Source organism: Athene noctua, chromosome 12 (genome assembly GCF_965140245.1).
Source record: "Athene noctua chromosome 12, bAthNoc1.hap1.1, whole genome shotgun sequence".
Classification (NCBI taxonomy): Eukaryota; Metazoa; Chordata; class Aves; order Strigiformes; family Strigidae; genus Athene; species Athene noctua.
Genome location: NC_134048.1, coordinates 23,415,289 through 23,433,061, shown reverse-complemented (window position 1 = coordinate 23,433,061; position 17,773 = coordinate 23,415,289). Strand labels below are relative to the sequence as shown.

The window sequence follows — 17,773 nt, the reverse complement described above, 5'->3', positions numbered from 1 at the left end:
GGGGTGAGCAAGCGGCTGAGCCATGCTTGGTTGCTGGCCGGGGTTAAACCACGACAATCCTTTTTGGTGCCCAGCGTGGGGCTGGAAGGGTTTGAGATAATGACAGATTTGATTGGAACGTGCTAGATCGAATTTATAGCTGTTACAGCTGTTTAGCTATTAATTGGCAGGCTCCTGTGCTTGCCATGGGCCTTGCTTGCTGTACTGTACGTTAGAGTCTGGTGCTCATTAGTGGCTGCTTTTCACTTTCACTGCTTGCTTACTGCTTATCGCCTGGCTGTGCCGTGCCTGGGCACATTCTGATAACAGCAGTGGCCGTGTGCCTGGGCCGGGGGGTGCCCAGAGCATCGCCGTGGTCTCTGCTGCTGCGCTGGGCAGGCTGGAGCTCCGGTGGGAGCTGGAGCCGAAGGGCCCGTGACCTGTGGATGAGTCCAGGCGGGAGCACGACCCCCGAGGGGTCTGTGGCCGTGGATAAGGCCATGCCAGAGCAGGTGCATCCCAAAGCCTCTGTGCCTGTGGCCGTGTCTGTGCCTCTCAAGGAGTTGTGGCCCGAGGATGAGTCCGCGCTGCAGCAGGTACACCTCGGCGCATCGGCAGCTGTGCACGAGGTTGTGCTGGAGCACCTCAAAGCGTGTGGCTGTGGGTAAGTCCGTGCCGCAGCAGGTACCTCCCTGGAGAGACTGTGGCTCACGGAAAAGGCTCCGCTGGGAGCAGGTCCAGCCTGTGGGACCGCGGGCTGTGGGCGCGTCCGAGCCGCAGCAGCGGCAAGGGGAGGAGTTCGTGGTAGTGTTAAACCCGAAGGTCTGGTCCAGAGAGACCAGGGCTGGAGATTATAATGGAAATACCTTTAAATGGTTGTAACTCGGGATTTGATTTGCATGTTAGGGGAATTCCTACAGCAGAAACCTCGTATGGAACCCTTGGCCAGTTTGCGTGCCATCCCCGCACAGGGGCCTTGCTAGTCTTCTCTGTATCCTTCCAATTTTAGTAGATGTGCTCACTTCAGCAGCACATCTACTAAAATAGGAGCGATACAGCGATTATGTCTTTTTTGAGAAGAGTATGTCTTTTTTGCCTATTAATTTTATAAATTATATAATCTCTTTTGGAAGGAATGGGGGGACTTGTAATGCTTTTTGTGTTACCTGCTTTGACCAAATGGTGCTGATAAAAGGTTTAAAAGAAAAATGAACATAAAATTATATGCTCCCTCTCTCTTATTTGAAGTAGCACAAAGTATGGAAGAGATCCTGTGTCACAAATAGAGTCTCCCTTGGTGCTGTCTATAGGCAAGAGAGCTGCTACTTTAATACATATTTCAGAAAAAGCATCTTCTCTGACCTGTTCTACTTCGTTACAGACCAGACCAAGCTTCTTAAAGGTCATTTGACCACACTGATTTCAGTGGGAAGTAATCTTTTCTAAAATCTGTGTCCTGGTCTGTGTGTAGGTCCCTTGGTTTCATTTGCATATAGCTTTATGAATTCTGCCCTTCCTGAACATGTATTTCTACTAAGCCCCACGCATCTGCCATTTTCTAAACTGACAAGGAAGCTATTCTGACACCTTCAGTTTTAACAAAACCAATCTAACAAGTTTTGTAATGAATTAGCTTTCCATAGTTGGAGAAGACAAGTCTGTTCAAATGAAGTGCCAGGTTATTTGCAAGTTATGTGCACGATTTAATAAAAATGAAATTTAGTGCTAAAACTCCTCATATAAAATGTAAATGTAAAAATCCGAATGCTCGGAATTCTTTATTTTGAGTAGCAGAGCATTCTTTTTTTTCTTTTTTTATTTAAGCAAGCAGTTAATATTAGGATGCCTGCAAGATTATATTCTTAGTCACAGTAGATATTTGACAGCTACTTTCCAACCAGAGCGACTGGTTTGACAAATGAGCTTGGACCTATTTTATCACTTTAAAGATTCTTCTTTAGAGACTCTTTTAACACGTTAAAGGTTGGAACATCTGATATTTTATTAAGTAACAGTTAGGAGGTTGGAATATTGCTAATAGTCCACTCGATTTTGTGACTGAGTTTGTTCCATCTTGCAGATCAAAACTATATGGTTACGTGGTGCAGCATACCAGTGGGGAGGGAGGAAGTGACTTGTGTTTCTATTCCTGGCTGACCCCAGCCTATAAACCGAGGAAGAGCTTTAAAGGAAATGCAGCATTTAGCTCTTTGAATCTTTCCAAGCATTCGTAAGTGCTACCAACGCTGCCTTCCTGTATGCAGCGTTTCAAGGCATGGATGTCTTAAACTGCCGTCCTCATTTAAAAATGAAGCAGAACACACACCTGACAAGGGAAGCCCTAAAACTTCCTGGGAAGAGATGGCAAAACTGCAATTGCAAATTTTATTCAAAACATCCTATTTCAACAATCACAAAGGTGTTAATTTCCTAAACTGTTACTGCTGTTGGCTTGAGGGGGATGCATATTCTGTTGGCCCATTCTTTGTTTAAGAGCAAACTTGGGCTCCTTGGATCAGGGAGTCTCTTTCTAGGTTCTGTATTAAAAAAGGGAAATGAATGCAGCAAAGCTTCTTGCTCACTCCTGTTTTTCCTACTTGAAGCTGTTTGTAATGGTTCTGCTTTTGTGCAGATGGCATAACTCCTTGTTCGAGCATTGGAAGTTGAAAATAATGTCTCTGAAAACATGGCCTGAACATTATGGGGTGTGGTAGAAGCCACTGTCACAGGGCAGCATTTCTTCTGCAGAATGGGGACAGTTTTTTGGATTTGGTTGTGTATTCAAAATATCTGTATTAAAAACCCTCGAGGATGCGAAAGGTGGTTGGGTGCCAAATACGACTACTTGTGACTTTGGGGTATCCTTTCTAAACACAAATATTGTGCTTACTAAATGCTGCCTGTCGGTTGGGTGCTAATTGTAAGGTAGATTTTCTTTCCAGATTGTGTTTAAAATCTGGTGGTTCAGCAACGATGATTCACCATCAAATTGTAAGAAACCCCATAACTAAACAGTGAACTGTGTCGGGGTATTTATGGAACTGGGAGGCGAACAACCTTCCACAGAGTGTGGAGGGGTCCACAGGCACACGGATCGCTCGGTATGTCGGGGAACTTTCTGTCCGGACGGATGCAGCCGCCTTACCCCAGTGTTAGCGTCACCAGCTGCATCACTCCGTGCGGGAGGTGGCACGGCCGCGCTTGGTGCCACTTGCTCGAGGTGTCCTGAAGGCCCGTGTGTGGTGCAGCGAGGAGAGGTGCTGCTCTCAAGTGATGCCGTGAGCTGGCTAAAGAGGGTCCTGGTGCGAGGGCTACCTTGAGGGAGTTGTCACGAGGCTGCGGAGTTCGGCACTGCTGGTGGAGAGAGTGAGCCCAGTCCAGCCTGCAGACAATTGCAAAAGAGGGAACTACGTGTGAATGGGACAATTGGCTTAAAAAACAACGCCCCCCCCCAAAAGCCAAAACCTAAAGAAGTAGCACCACCACTGAGAGACCCGTATAGAGCTCAGAGACTGGCTAACAAAACTAAATACCAGAAATGTATCACTTTGTGGTGCACTGACAGCTCTAAGTAGCTCGATTTAATTTAAAAAAGAAAAAAAAAATTAAAATCACCGTTTTAAAACAAGGAAAATCACAAACATGGTGACAAAAATCCCATAAAACATGTGATTTCAACTCTAAATAGCAAATTGAGAGGGATTAAACCCAGAAATTTGTGAAGTGCCTTGTGAAAGGTGCTTGGGGGGGGGTGGGGGTGGGGGGTGGAGGAGGGACGTGGGGCACAGGGGGGCTCCCAGTGTCACTCCCATTAAAAATGGGGCTCTGTGGGCCCTGGAGCGCTGTGAATGAGTCAGTCTGACTTCTGCCCTTGGCAAGGTGGTAGATTGTAAAGCCGTAAGGTCACTGGGCCCGGGAGTCTCTTGGGAAAGAGCCGTCCTTGCTCCTGGAAGGAAAACACCGCCTCATCCGACGTCCTGGGTTTCTGTGAGGCTGTCAGTGAGCCTGTGGACAGGGGAAATCCAATTGACCTGAATATATTTGAATATTTATTTATTTCCTTTTAAGTCTTTGACATGCTTCCTTGCCAGAGGCCATTTAAAAAGAAAGAAACCAACAAAAAAGCCCAAGTTGTCATGGAACTGGAAGAGTGGCTCTTTTGTGGGCTTGAGAGCTGGTTAGAGAATAGGAAGCGAAGGGGAGGATTTAGCGGTTGCTTTTCAGGAGGAGAAGTCAACTGCCTGGTTCCCTGCGGGTCAGTGCCGAGACAGGGCCTGAAAAGGGAGCGTGCGAGGAGGTTTCTGGGTTAGCTGATACGAAGCTATTTTGGGTAGCTGAGTGCAGGCTAGAAAGCTCTCCGCAAGCGCAGCGAGCCGGCGGGGAGCCTCCGTCTAGAGAGTGTAAGGTTCCGTGTCTAGGGAGTATTATCTGTATGTTGCATGTAGAGCTCAGAGCTGGCAGCTGGGACTCGGGCAGGGGTTCAGGGTTGTCGCTGATGGTTACATGAAATCCTTAGCTCAGTCTGCAACAGCAGCCCAAGAGGTAAACGGGGGGTTTTATTCCCAAGCAGGGTGAAGGGAATGGCGCTGGTTGTGCGTTGTGAGCCTTGGTGCGCCTGCACCCCCAGTGCTGTGCTCATCCGTTCCAGGCTGCCTGCTGGGGGGCGGGGGAGAGGGGTGGATGAGTTTTGAATTTAGAACCAGAATATTTTTGTCAGATGCATTTGTCTCCAATGCTTAAGAAATCGTCCCCAAAAGTCAACAAGCTAAACAGACAAAATGGAGGGGAGAAGTGTCAGCAAAGAGAATGCAGCATATGACGGAGTTAGTGCAGTCTGCGGTGGTTGTAGTGATGTCTTCCTGCACAGTGTTGTGGGTTTTTTTTTCCCTCGTCATTAATAATGGTATATTCACGTGTGAATGTGTTCCCTCCACCCAATGTGTTAAATTTCATATTTCATTTTATCTTTAAAATTGTGAATAAATCTAGGTAACAGGAAGCAGGCTAGGGAAATTCCTACATGCTTGAAAGCTATCCTTCATTTGTTCCACACAGTAGTCAGTTCCAAAGACCTCTAAGAAATGAAAATCTTCTATTGTAAAGATAGGTTACTCTGTCATATATATTATTGTCAGTAGTTTTCCCTAGCTGTTCCTGTCGTGTGTCCCCCCTACGCACACACTTGAGGTTGCTGTAGCGGCGCTGCCGCAGGCACAGCACCAAAAGCAGTCAGACCCCCAGCTTTACAAAAATCACAATTCTTTCCGCTCACATCGCTGCTTTCTCTCCAACTTAACTGCAATGCTTGTATAGTACTAGAATAAATATAAATTTAATAGAATTAATACACATTTTTACAAATCTAAATGTAATACTTAGAGGTGTTTTCTACAAATACAGCATATATTGTCATCCAGTAAAACTTAGAAATCGGCAGTGGTTTAGCCATTCCAGCAATTTATCTATATTTATTTTCTAATACCAAAGGACAGAACTCGGTGCTTAGGCATGATTATATTTGTTCCTTTGTTAGCAATGCTTTCTGGTACTTTCCTAGTTTTGAAGATGCGTTAAATCTGGGGGTTCTGCAAGGTGAGAAAATTGGCTCTAGGGAAGGAGCTTGTACTCATTTCAGTTGCGTGTGGTTGGAAAAGGGCTCGGTTGGGGTCTGGAGGGGCAGTCGGTGCTGTCGGGCAGGTCGGCAGCAGCCTGTTGCCATGGGATCCCGACTCGTCCTTCCCTTCTGGCGCTGATGGAGAGGATGGCCGGGTCCCTCTGCCCACGGCTCCTCGTGTGCAGTCCCTTGCGTTACTTCGGTACGTTTCCCGTGATGATGAACCTGTAACAGTTTTCCCAGAACTGTAATTTTAGTGAGTAAAGCTGTTCTTGATGCGGAAGCAGGGAATGGCATTGCAAATTCTCGATGTATTTCTTCCCTGAGGGTTTTTCCTAATTCTTTCTAAGTGGAAAGAGTCATCATGCAGATACTGCAAAGTATTAATTGCTTGGACTTACCTTTACACAACATGTGAAAAGTTAAGAATAATACAAACAAGCTGATGACTAGACCTTGTGATGACTAGACCTTGTGCTGATAGACGTTGCTGTTAAAAGAAGAATTAGCAGCTTTTCCAGCTTGTGTTTTGAAGAACTTTTCACGCAGCAAATGAGACCAGGCTGGGGGTAGCTGATGGCACCGTCCTCGCTGGGTGCTGCTTCACTCCCGTGTGCACTGCTTTGCTCTCTTGCTCTTATTTCTGGAGCTCAGTCAAGTAGTATTTTCGAATTTTTTTGTTTAAGTTAGGCTTTGAGCAGTCTTTACTGTAATATGTCACAATTTGTTCCTAAAATGTAAAAACAAAGCTGTGTAACTGTACTTCGTACAGCAGTTTCTCGAGGAAGATCTGCTTTTGCCTTTCTTACTGCCCTGGACTACCCGAGATCCTTCTTTTCACAGCCCCTGGTCTGTGCATCTGAATTTCTTTTGCCTTCTCCAGCAGTAGGTGTTCATGTGTCTCCATTATTTTCTATTGACATTGCTGAATGAGATGATTGTAAACCGGGGAACAGCGTTGCTTTCCTCTTCTGCAGGTGTCTGTTGTCATCTGCTTTTATTAATACTTTCGTGGCATCACGTTCACTGAAATGTTGACATTTGGGGGGGTTCCTATAGTTATTACCCTCCTGCATCTCAAAAATCTGAATCAACTGTCTGGTTGTGATTTTGTAACGCTCATTAACATTGACCATTCACCTTTTGGTTTGGATCTATGAGTTAGTCAAGTCTCTGCTTCCTTTTTCTATTATTGGTGACACAAGTGAAGACAAGATCACTCTCGCTGCATACACTATGTACCTTTTGCAGATGGGGGAATACTTTATTTAGTTCAGTGCTTTTTTAATCCTTCTGGAAGCTATTGACATAAAAATAGTATGAATAAACAAAGGTGCAGAAAAATGTAAAATTGTATACATACACATGCAGAAGGATATTGCTGTTCCTTACAGATGGTGGTATCTTAGACATCTTTACCATTTGTGAGTTTGGCCACATTTAGAAGCGGACTGAAGTTCTGTATTTTTCATCCTCATGGTGCTGCTGAGAAAAACAAATGGAAATTGAGATTAACTGTAGCTGGTTTTATGCACCCATGAAAACTACATAAATATATTTCTAATAAATCCTTTCTTGCACTGGCCTTCAGAAGGTCTTTGAAAGCGTGTTTGGTACAGGGCATGTGTGTTTCTCAATCTGAATTTGCCTGTTGGTAGAAGCACAGATAATGGGAAGAAAAACACGTTGTTAGGAGGTATGATCCGGGGTGTGTCGGCCGGTGTTTTAAGGTCAAGACAAAAATATAATGATTTGATGGAGGAAGGGGAGAAGAAAATAAGTTGGTAACTGTGGGGAAATGGTCCCAAAACACGAGTTGTACATGATTTCTGTTCTGCCAGACATGCAGGCAGGTGAATCCTCAGGGGGGTGCAGGGAATTCTCGATGTAGAAGACCAACCTTAGATTTTAAAAATTTACAGTGATCGTTAATTCAGTAAGTTAGAGCTATTTGAGCAGTCAGACAACATAATTTTTGCATATTCAACTTCCTGTGTCTCTTATTTATGTATAAATGCAAATAATAAGGACCCAAGCAGCCATTCTGTGTATAAGCTCTCGGGCTGGGTCTCTGGACGCGCTGGTGATCACCCACCCGGCCGCTGCGGGCCGACAGCCCGCTCCCAGGGCCGCCTCCTGGGCTTGAGCCGAAACCCTTCTGCTCCCTGTACTTCTGGATTTAGTATCTGTTGTTCTGAGCTGGCACATACTGAGGCATCCAGCTCAACCTCTTCCCCTTGTCTTGACATCTTTTTTGTTACCTGTTGGAATTCACTTCATGGAGTATTTTGGCCAGTGAAAACTACTTTGTTCCTGTCCTAGTGATACTTGTCTCCGTTATATCACCAGCTGGCAGTTACCAAAACTATCTGCAAGAAAGTTTTAAAATGTTCAGAATGAAATTGATATTGAATTAGATTAGAAGGTACATACAGAAAGGTGATATTTTATTATTTAGAGAAGTAACATGCCAGTTCTGTCTCAGTGTAGACATGCAAATGTAAGACAAACATTCTGAGTCATGGGTTTGAAGTCTGTTGGTCAGTCCCAGCACGTGGGACAAGATTAGAGTGTCTCGTTATGAAAGATGGTTTAGAATAAAGTCTTCTTCTGCAACTAACTATGATTTTTGTAGCTGTCCATCTAAAGCAAGAGGATATCTAAGCGGGTATCGCCTGTCAGCTCCTCACCACCTCTCCGCAGGCCGTGGTCCCTGGCTGCAGTCACCGGGGTGGGATCAGCGTGTGCAGATGTGGGCTCAGCACAGCAGCACCTGCTCTTATGTGAATGAGTAACCGAGTCAGGACCAAACCTCTACTCGCTGTCTCTTGTATCTGGGATGCCGTTTAGGTTTTTGACTCTGCAGTGGTTTTACACAGTAGCTTTCCATTTGGCTTGAGACCAGCAGGATGGCTCTCTGGTTTGAGCTGTTGGTCACTGTGGGCAGGAGTGCCCCTCCCCAGGACTCTTCCGCGGCTGCTCTTCCCAAGAGAGTCCTTAGGGCCGGTTGGAGCAGCAGCCGCTACCCCAGTGCCTACGGGGTCAGCGCACGGCTCAGCCCCCAAAGCTTCGTCCGCTTTCTGCTAGAAGAAGGGAGCAGGGGCTGCGTGGAGAACCCCCGGGCTGCTGCTCGCTGGCTGGGGGGGAGCCCGGCGCTGCCATCGGCGGGACGGCACGGGCAGGCCCTGGGCGAGGGCTGCAGCGCCGGCCCGTCGTGTTCAGTAAAACAGCCATGGAGGCATGGCGTGTAGAGTCAGTTTTACTTGCCTTTTGGCATTTGGAATATTTACAAACACCCGTCAGCAGCTTTTTTTCTTTTTAATCACAAGGTTAAACTTAATCTTAAATAACTGAGAGCTCTTAGAAGGAATTAACTGTGACATGCATATCTTCTGCAGTTTTGCACATGCTTTGTACTTTACTTGCTCAAGGAGCACAGAGCCCGGAAAGCTAGAGTTTTAAATGGGGAACACGTGCATGGCAGCATTGTTTCTCTTTAATAATACAGTTCCTGCTTCTGCCTAAATGTTTCGGCCTTGTTTGATGCATAAGGGTTTTAATTCTACATTCAATTTTTTTAATCATATTAAAAAAAAAAAAAAAGCTCTACTCATTCAGAAGTGACTGTAATAGCCATTGGTGGTGAATATTTTTATCGTTGTCTGCTTTCTTCTTCCTTCCTGCACAGAAAAGTTAGTTCTTTTTTGGATTCATGGATCCACTCAATAGTTATCAGCGGTTAGACAACAAGTAAACAACTTACTGTAAATGGGCCGCGCGCCAGCTGGCCTCCAGCTATCCTGCAACTTGTGACTTGCATTCAGGCTCAGAAGAATGCCTTTTTACTTGGTCATTTCCTTTCCTTTCAAACAGAAAAAATAAAACTTTTTTTTCTTCCCAATTAAATAGCTTTCCTGGCCTAAATATTAAAATCAGGGGAAGATAGCAGAGCTACTCAGATACTGGCTCCTATGTGTTTTGGAAGGGAGCTTTTGACCTTTGCTTAGAAACCTTCAAGAAACAATCTTGCAAATGCTGGGTGGGGAAGTGGCTGGTCTTGAAATTCATCTTTTTTTTTTTTTTAAACTGCGAAGCAGTGTTACACTAATTTTCATTCCTAGTTGAGACATTCATTGTTTGTGGCAGCTGTGCCTGCCGCAGAGGGAGGTGCTCGCGCACATGCAGCCTCTTGGCCGGCTCTCGGTGTGGAAGGGGCCGGGGGAGCACGGCTCCTCGGGGCCGGTGCCTCGCTGCTTGCCTTCCGTGTGCCTGAACCTGAGAGCTCGTTCTACTTGGAAAATCACCTTTCACAGTAGTATTCTCTGCATATTTTGAACTACGAGGCAGGCGAAGGTGACTCAGAACGTTAAATGAAGCACTCCAGGTACCAGGACACATCTGCCCAGGATAACCTGGCATTTCGCACTTGGGTGGCTAAGATTTCTTCCAGTATTTGAGGGATCTAATTTGTGTAATGTTAGGTTAAATATGTCTATGCTGTAAATTGGAGAATAATTAGACTGAATGAATGCCTGTAATTGATCTTTTTGCCGGTGTAATTATGCTAAAGATCTGCCAGGAAACTTGCTTCCTTTCCCGCGTCCCTTTCCTTCCCCCCTCAAAATATGCTCACATCTTCCAAAAGAAAATACTTACACTAGGAAGGCTGCAGCACATGGTTTGGGGCTCATGGTTGTGGCTCTCTTTGAACAGCAAAGGATTTTTTTCAAAGGCACCGACACAATGTATATATTATTCATTCCAGCGCATTCATTCTTCAGTCTGGGATAAATACATGGGCAGGTTCTTTTGATGGCATCCTTTCACCTAATGTTACATATACCAAGGAATTATGACTGTTGGGATGTTAAAGCAAATCTGCTTTTACAGGGAACTTTACAGTAATTGTTTATTAAACAGCAGTCTGAGATGTAATCTCTCTTCTTAGCCTTTAGTTTGAGGTCAGAAAGAAATCAGAGGATGCCTTGGCAATACAGCTGAAACAGCAGCTCACGTATTCCTGTGGTTAACTTATTCCATAGAACCCTGCTTCCAACTTCATTTTATCTCTTTCTATGATCTGCATAGGTGTATATCTATTATTAAAAAAGACTATCTCCATTGCAGTAGTGCTGGATTCTAACAGCAGTTGCACTTCTGGCACTACTGGGCTGGTCTGGCCTCCTTGGGGGTGGCAGGGCTGGCTTGAGGGCGGGCGGGCGCGCTGGCAGGCGGCGAGGATGGAGAGGGAGCGAGCGGCTGGGTAGGAACAAACGGGCGAGCTTTCTGACTTTCTGGCAAGGCTTTAGAAATCTAAGGAAGAGACCCAGTATTCTGTATCTTGGAAAATCAAAATAACAGACGTTTTTAGAACGGCAAAGATTAGATTATAGGAGCTGATGGGAAGTAAACTGCTGCTTTTATGTGAGAGAGGTGTGAGGAAGCTCTCCTGTAAACTCGTGTGTGAAAACTCTCTTTTCACATTGTAATTGAGGACTGAATTTAAAGGCTGCTTTTGAAAACAACAATACTTGGTGGTAGAAACTGGTTTTGAGTATTTCGAATGGTTTTCCTCGTTACTACTTTTCCATTTTAACACTTCAACACTTCAAAGCATATCCAGTCTGTTTCCAGTCTCCTCGATCAAGTTAAGATCACTTAGTGGTTTCGCTGGTCTTTTCAAGGCCTTGGTTTGTGTAAGTGACAGTCCCTGTAATATTTATAAAACTATGGGTTTTGCTTGGTGGCTTTATTAAAAAATGTTGAACAGGAAAAGTCAGTCTGAAAGGAATTAATTCCATTATTTCTGACTTTACAGTGCTCTCAAGTGACTACTGGTGCTGCAGTAGGAGAGAAGTGAAGATTGGTTTATTCTGTGTCTTTAGAGGTTTCAGGGGAAGAAAGCTGAAGATGAGCACACACGTTACAGGATGCAGTTAAGGCTGTAATTAGGCCTCTGCAATATGTAATCTCCGTAGGGCTTCAGGCATCTGAACGCGTTCTATTCCCATAACGCACAGTTTGGAAAATACCTGCACGTATATCTAGGGTGTGTGCACGTGTACACGGCCACATGTACATGCCCTCAGATCTGGTCGTTAACCGCTTGCGGTCCGTTAACAACGGGCTCTGTCGTCCGGAGCTGGAATTTCTCACACGCTGTTAGCAGGGAGCTGTGGAATTTGTTTCCTCCTTCATCAAAGCCCTTGAAATATTTCAAGTTTTTCTTTTAAAGCTTAAAACCACTACCAGCGCCATGGTTTGAGGCTCAACTTCGTCATGAGATGCTGGAAAATACTCAAGTGGACTGCTGCCTTGCTTTTTTAACCCTTCGGTGTATACGTTTTTCAGCTCAGTACAGATTTCCTGAGGAGAAAAGATTCTCACAGTTGTAAGCCCTTAAGTGGGGCTAAAGGAAAAGTGCCAGATGCTGCAAGACTTGTGATTAAAATTGCAAGAATAAGCAATACAGGGAAACACTTATCATTCTCTCCTTGAAAAGGCTGGCCTGCTTATCTCCAGTTCTTGGCCTCACTCAAGCCATCTACAACTAAGATGAAAAAACTACAGACCTTTGGCTCTATTTGTTATTTCATTATGGATTGTCACAGTGGAAAAATGGTTTAAGTTGTGACTGTTCCAAGCATTTTGAAACACCACAGCTTCCAAAATACAGAGAAGTAGCATAAATAATGGAAGTTAGTGGTTTTGTTATTTTAGTGTTACCAGTTAGAGACAGTTGCTGTATTTCTCTCAGAGTGTTTGCTTTGTTTTTCTTCCGAAACTGGGGAGTCCTCAGCGTCTGTAGCTTTAGAAGCCACTGGGAAGTGACAGTAGGTCAACACCTTGAGGAATCAATTCTTATGTCTTGAATAACAGAACAGGGGTTAACAGGAAAATCTATACTGCAGTTAGGAAAAGCTGTATCTGTAACGATTATGTGTTCAACATCAGAAACAAGAAAATATGAAACTTAAGAAAATAATTCCTTCATATCAATCTGAGTGTAATTTATATTCAGGCCTTGGTTAATCTCATCCATATTTAGGTGTGCTGAGGTCCCAAATTTAAGAGCATAATTACCCAAAGTTCAGTGTTCCACATTGGGCAGCGGGAGGGAGAAACAGGCTTGAATTATTCTTTGCTGTTAAGTATCCCTCTGTATTGACTGGGTGAGTGTTCATTGTAGTGATGCTTCTAAAATGAGTACCTCCTTCGGTTCCTGAAGTTAGGTGAAATTAATTCAGACCCTAAATTTAATTCTTTTAAAACTTTATTCTTAGAATGTGTTAGCTCTTAGTTATTTTTATTTTTCATTTTCTGCGGTGGTGGTTTTTTTGATGATACCATCTCAGTTATATTTTAAAAATCAGTCATTTGAGACACTGAAACATGAAGACTGTATCCATCGTGCACGATTCAGGTATTACTTTAACCTTTAAAATCTGGTTTGTCTCTCTTGGCTAGATCCCATTATTATATTGTCACAAGTACATTAGATTGAGGCAGCTTCCCTAGGCAGGATGAAAACTAAAACCGCCGCGTGTGCCGTGGGATGGCTCCAAACAACGAGAGGCTCCTTCTCTCCCGGGAAGGGCCGGCACGGGGCAGATTCCCAACTCGCACCTCGTTGTGTAACGGCAGCGGCACTGCCTGTACAGTCATAAACTTGTGCAAAGTGAATCCCTTTTTAAACACGGGCTTAACCACAGGCTGTAAGAGCTTACTGAAACAAAGAGTTAAGTGTGCAATCAATGTTCAGTTTGTTCCTATTAGCAAACTTTCTTGTTTGTCAATTTGACCTTTGTTTAATGTTTCTCAGATGGAACATGTAAGTGACATAACAGAAATGCTGGGCTCAGTCCTTACTTCAGAGACTCTATAGCCCAACATATTTTTGTGCAAACTGGAAATAACGTGAGTCTTTGATCATGCAGTTATTTATTTCACCTTAAAAACAGTCCTGTGGTAATTACCTGTCATCAGGGGCTACTGAGAGTCTGGCCTGGGTGCAAGCAGCGCTGGAGGAACCAGCCTGATCCCGGCTGCACTCAGGTTTTGTTGACACGTCTGGAAGCTGCTGTGCTGCTTCGGTCTCAACCTCCGTTAAAAATAAGCAAAGATTAACCACTTTCCTGTTTCATAAAGAAGTGTTGCTACTGAATTAATTTCTCTGAAGCTCCATGAATCCGAGAAAAGCTTTACAAGGGTTAAATAAGCTTTTGTATGAGAGAGAATCTCATACGGTGTTGAAGCTTGTGGAACCATTTGGCCAATGTCTCTTGAAGATGCATTAACAGTACAAGTTATTGTTACTGCAATAGGAAAAACACTTATTTAAAACCAGAATGTTGCTGTTTAGATAAAAGAAAAGCACCATAATGTGCTTTTTATTTGAAAAATTAAGACTTTCCGAATGTCAGCATCTCTATTAAACTCTTGTCAGTATGTTTAAGTATCAGTTATGGACTTTATTTACAAAGCCAAGCCAGACTCGGACCACTGGTGCTGAGGGCAACAAGAGGTTCAGGTGCGCTCTTGGCCATGGCCCGGGGGTCCTGGCACAGCTCGCTTTAGCACCCCCAGGGCAGGGTGCCGGTACACGCTGAGGACCGCTGCCTGCTGCTGGGGCATCCGTCGGAGCATCCACTGCCTTTGGCTTAGGTGCTGTGCTCCACTATCTGAAACCATAACAGTAAATTATTTGGAGTAAAAAGCTTGTTCCTGTGTGCGCCATGGGAATTTGAATGCTGCTTTGTTTTGTTTCTGCAGTATTCGTTACTGAAAACGCTGATTAGGAAGCTAGGACTTATGCAAATGAAAGTTGTGCCACAATGGGGTCTTCTCAATAATGTCTGATTGAAATGGATCTTTTTTCTTCCCCCCCTTGCTTTATGTAAATATTTTTAAAAGGTAGGATTGATTGATTGACTGTTCATCTGACAGGTAACAGAGATGTTTGAAGGAATTGGCAGAAAAACCTTCTTTTTTTTTTTCCTCCCTATCCTCTGTCTTTGGCTCTGCCAGATTTTCATCTCTTGCATGCTCTTTGCATGTTCTTATAGCACCTTCTGTGCTTCGAAACCCTTCCTAGCTGCAGCTCAAAAAGCAGTGTTTTTGTATGGTTTGGCTTCATGAAATATATGGAGAACAGATGAAATAGCCGTTTTGTCGGTAGCCTTTACAGTTAGACTTTTGTAGGGCAGTAAGGACCTGGGTGGCTAATACATAGTCTTTAAAAGTGGAATTAAACATCTGTTTTCTTTAGGTGGTGAGTAGGATGATCTCTAGCCTCTTCTAAAATCATCAGGCAGTGAATTCTGCCTTACATATTTCAGTAGTAAAGAGCTTCCCATTTTTGCACAAGGAATACTGCAACTCTTACTGGAACAGACTTTGTAAAATAAACAGCAGTGGCTTGAGTTCTTGCAGATGTGCACACGCTACATACTACATTAAGTAAATCTTGAACAATGACTGTAGTTAAAACTTTCTATTTGAGATAGCCATGACCTACTAGCAAACCCGAGAGACCAAATTGTTAGTGAAAGATAATGATAGAGTGACGGGTTGTAAAAGACTCGTAGTGGCCACCAGGACTTTTATAAGAGTGCATCTAGTTGTAATGAACACTGAAATTCAGGAGAAGAAAACAGTTTCCCACCAGGAAAGTTTTTAGTACTTTTCTGACAAAATGTTGGAGTCCCCACTGTTTCAAACTTGAGTACACAATGCACGGAGTGTCCTTAAGACAATGGAGATGCTCTCGGAGAAGAGCGATGGTGTGGAGATAGGTGTGTACAGACTCCAGGATGATCTGACTAGTCACCTTCGAGATAGTTATGTGAGAGAGGTAAACAGCCCCTTAATGAAGTTTACAGATGGAGTTTAAATTGGGAGGGGTTCCCAGGGCTGCTCAGGAAGAGAAAATATACAAAGAGGCAGAGATGAACAATGTGGCCAGGAAACTCTGTGAGGTTCAGCAAGGAAGGAATTAAGAGCTTCCTTCATCTGATGGGGAGGGGTAGAGGAAGAGGACAGAGGAAAGTGGATAAAATAATAGGAGAAATCCAGGAGAGAGATTGAAGGCAAAAGCTAAATGTACTGTGGGGACAAAAACCCAAGACAAGAAGAGCTTGTAAAGTCTGGGAGTACACAACAAGGGGGATGTGATGAAACATCTTGATAGTTGTGAGTGTGTGACCTGGATGCCACTTGGAAATAAAAGCAGATACTGACCTACTGCATGTGCATGTTAGAGCAGAAATCGTATCTGTAATTGCTTAACAGGGTTGACAAAAGTAATTATAGCGCTTTACTAGATAATTCAATAAAGTTGACTTAAAAGTGCCATGAAAATCACATACGGTAGCAATAAACATCTTACGGGTCTGTGGTACTACTTGTTGCTCATCCTTCTGCAAAGATTACACAAGTTTAGATAGCTGATTTTGTGTCAATAAACAAACTTCTTACATCCTTTTCTTCCTGTCCATGTGTGGGCAAGAGTGGTTTCATATATATTCTTTGCATCAAACATGTCAGAGGCCAGTTAAAATGAAATGAAATAGTGTTCTTAAGGGCATTAGAAGTGTTTGTAAGACCGTGGAGAATACTTTTTAGACAGGTTTGCTCGGTTTTAAGCTCTGCTGTGTACACACACTGGTCTGGATATGAAGGATAGAACGCACCAAAACCTAAACGTACAGCATGTTCGGAGCGGGAGGTCTCAGCCTGCCCCGTGGGACACCTTGCAGCGTGCATCACGGTGTTCGTCCTTCGGCAACTTTCTGATTTTTAAGTCACAAAGACTTGTGAATTTTCTCCCTGTCTTTCCCTCAAGAATTACTGTTCTCTCTCGAATGTGATAAAAAAGAATCTTTACCCTTTCAAGTGAAGTTATTACTCATCACTAAGTGGGGAACATAATCCACACATCGGGGGTAGCCCCTTACACGGTTCTTTATACTAAGTTGGAGCTGAACCTCAAGTCTGGCCTTTGGCACAGAGAAGAACATCTTGCAGTCATCCTTCTCTGTGACTAAGATCTCAAAATCATCAGAAGTATTTTTGTCTTCCAGCAAAGTAACAATGTTTTTATTGGGTTGGTTTGTTTTTCATGCTCTTGGAAGTTATGAAAGCTGATTCCCTCCTTGTTAGATTGTTGTAACAAAGCCCAGTCTCCCTTCACACTGCATTTCTCTTATTAAAGATAGCTCAAGTTCTTCCTCTGCTTGTTTCTTTAGCTGCTGATCAGTTTTCTGAAAACAAGTGGCTATAACATTGAATTTCCCGCACAGGAGGTCGAAAACTACTGAAAACGTACTGCCTACCTGAAATTGGGGAAAATGAGTCGAGTAGACATGTTGAAAATAAGAGGAGTTGAACCCTCACTAAAAATCTCTGTTGTTAAATGCAGTGCAGTTCTGATCCCGTCCATGTGAAACACATCTATTTTTTTAAAGCAGAAACCAATAGTATTTATGGACTTCTCTGACCCCAAATAGAAGTCTGCCTTCGGTACTGAACCAGGAACTTTGGGGGTTTAAATTTTTTCATTTTCAGTTTTAGACTGCGTGTTGGCTGAAGTGAATTAAGAGTATGCACGTTGATGATCTAATGTATCAGGGACCTATTACTGTTGTATCTGTTAAAAATGCAGTACCCATTCACTGATTTATTTATTTTGGAGGGGAAAAGGTTTGCTTCTCCTTGCCATCTCTGTGTTAATGGGGAGAGGAGGGTATCTCAGAACTTTTTCAGTAATTTTGAAGTTAATATTGTGTGTTACAAATATTTGGTAATATAACAGAAAATTTTTAAGTTGTGAAGTAAATTTTGGGTTTTTTAGCTGTCTCTGCTAAAAGTAGACGTCATTTAAGGAGAGTATTTTTCTTGCTTGAGAATCTTGTTTAAACTCTGCTTTAGCCCTTTCTTTTTGGTTCACTGGTGTTTTTTGAGCTTCTGGACTCCTGTTCAAAGTTTAAAGAACAATAACTAGTCAAATGTAAAATAATGTCAATTGAACCAACCTATGACTCAACAGCCAACCAAGTCATCCTGGACCTGCATCAAATGGACCGAGGCCAAAACCTAAAATTGGCACGCGGCCCCGTCCCTCTTCTCCATATATTTCCACTGAAGCGGAGCCCAGAATGCAACACGTTGGTTAATGTTCCA

The 17,773-nt window shown here is 43.6% G+C and overlaps 1 protein-coding gene and 1 non-coding gene across 2 annotated transcripts in view; one reads left to right on the top strand and one right to left on the bottom strand.

Moving 5' to 3' along the window:
- Positions 1 to 17,773, top strand: part of NR3C1 (nuclear receptor subfamily 3 group C member 1) — a 73,065-nt gene that overhangs the window by 15,743 nt on the left and 39,549 nt on the right. The gene's annotated exons all lie outside the window — the stretch shown is intronic.
- Positions 901 to 1,012, bottom strand: LOC141965284 (U6 spliceosomal RNA). The gene has a single exon (XR_012634445.1). It is a non-coding gene; the product is annotated as a U6 spliceosomal RNA (small nuclear RNA).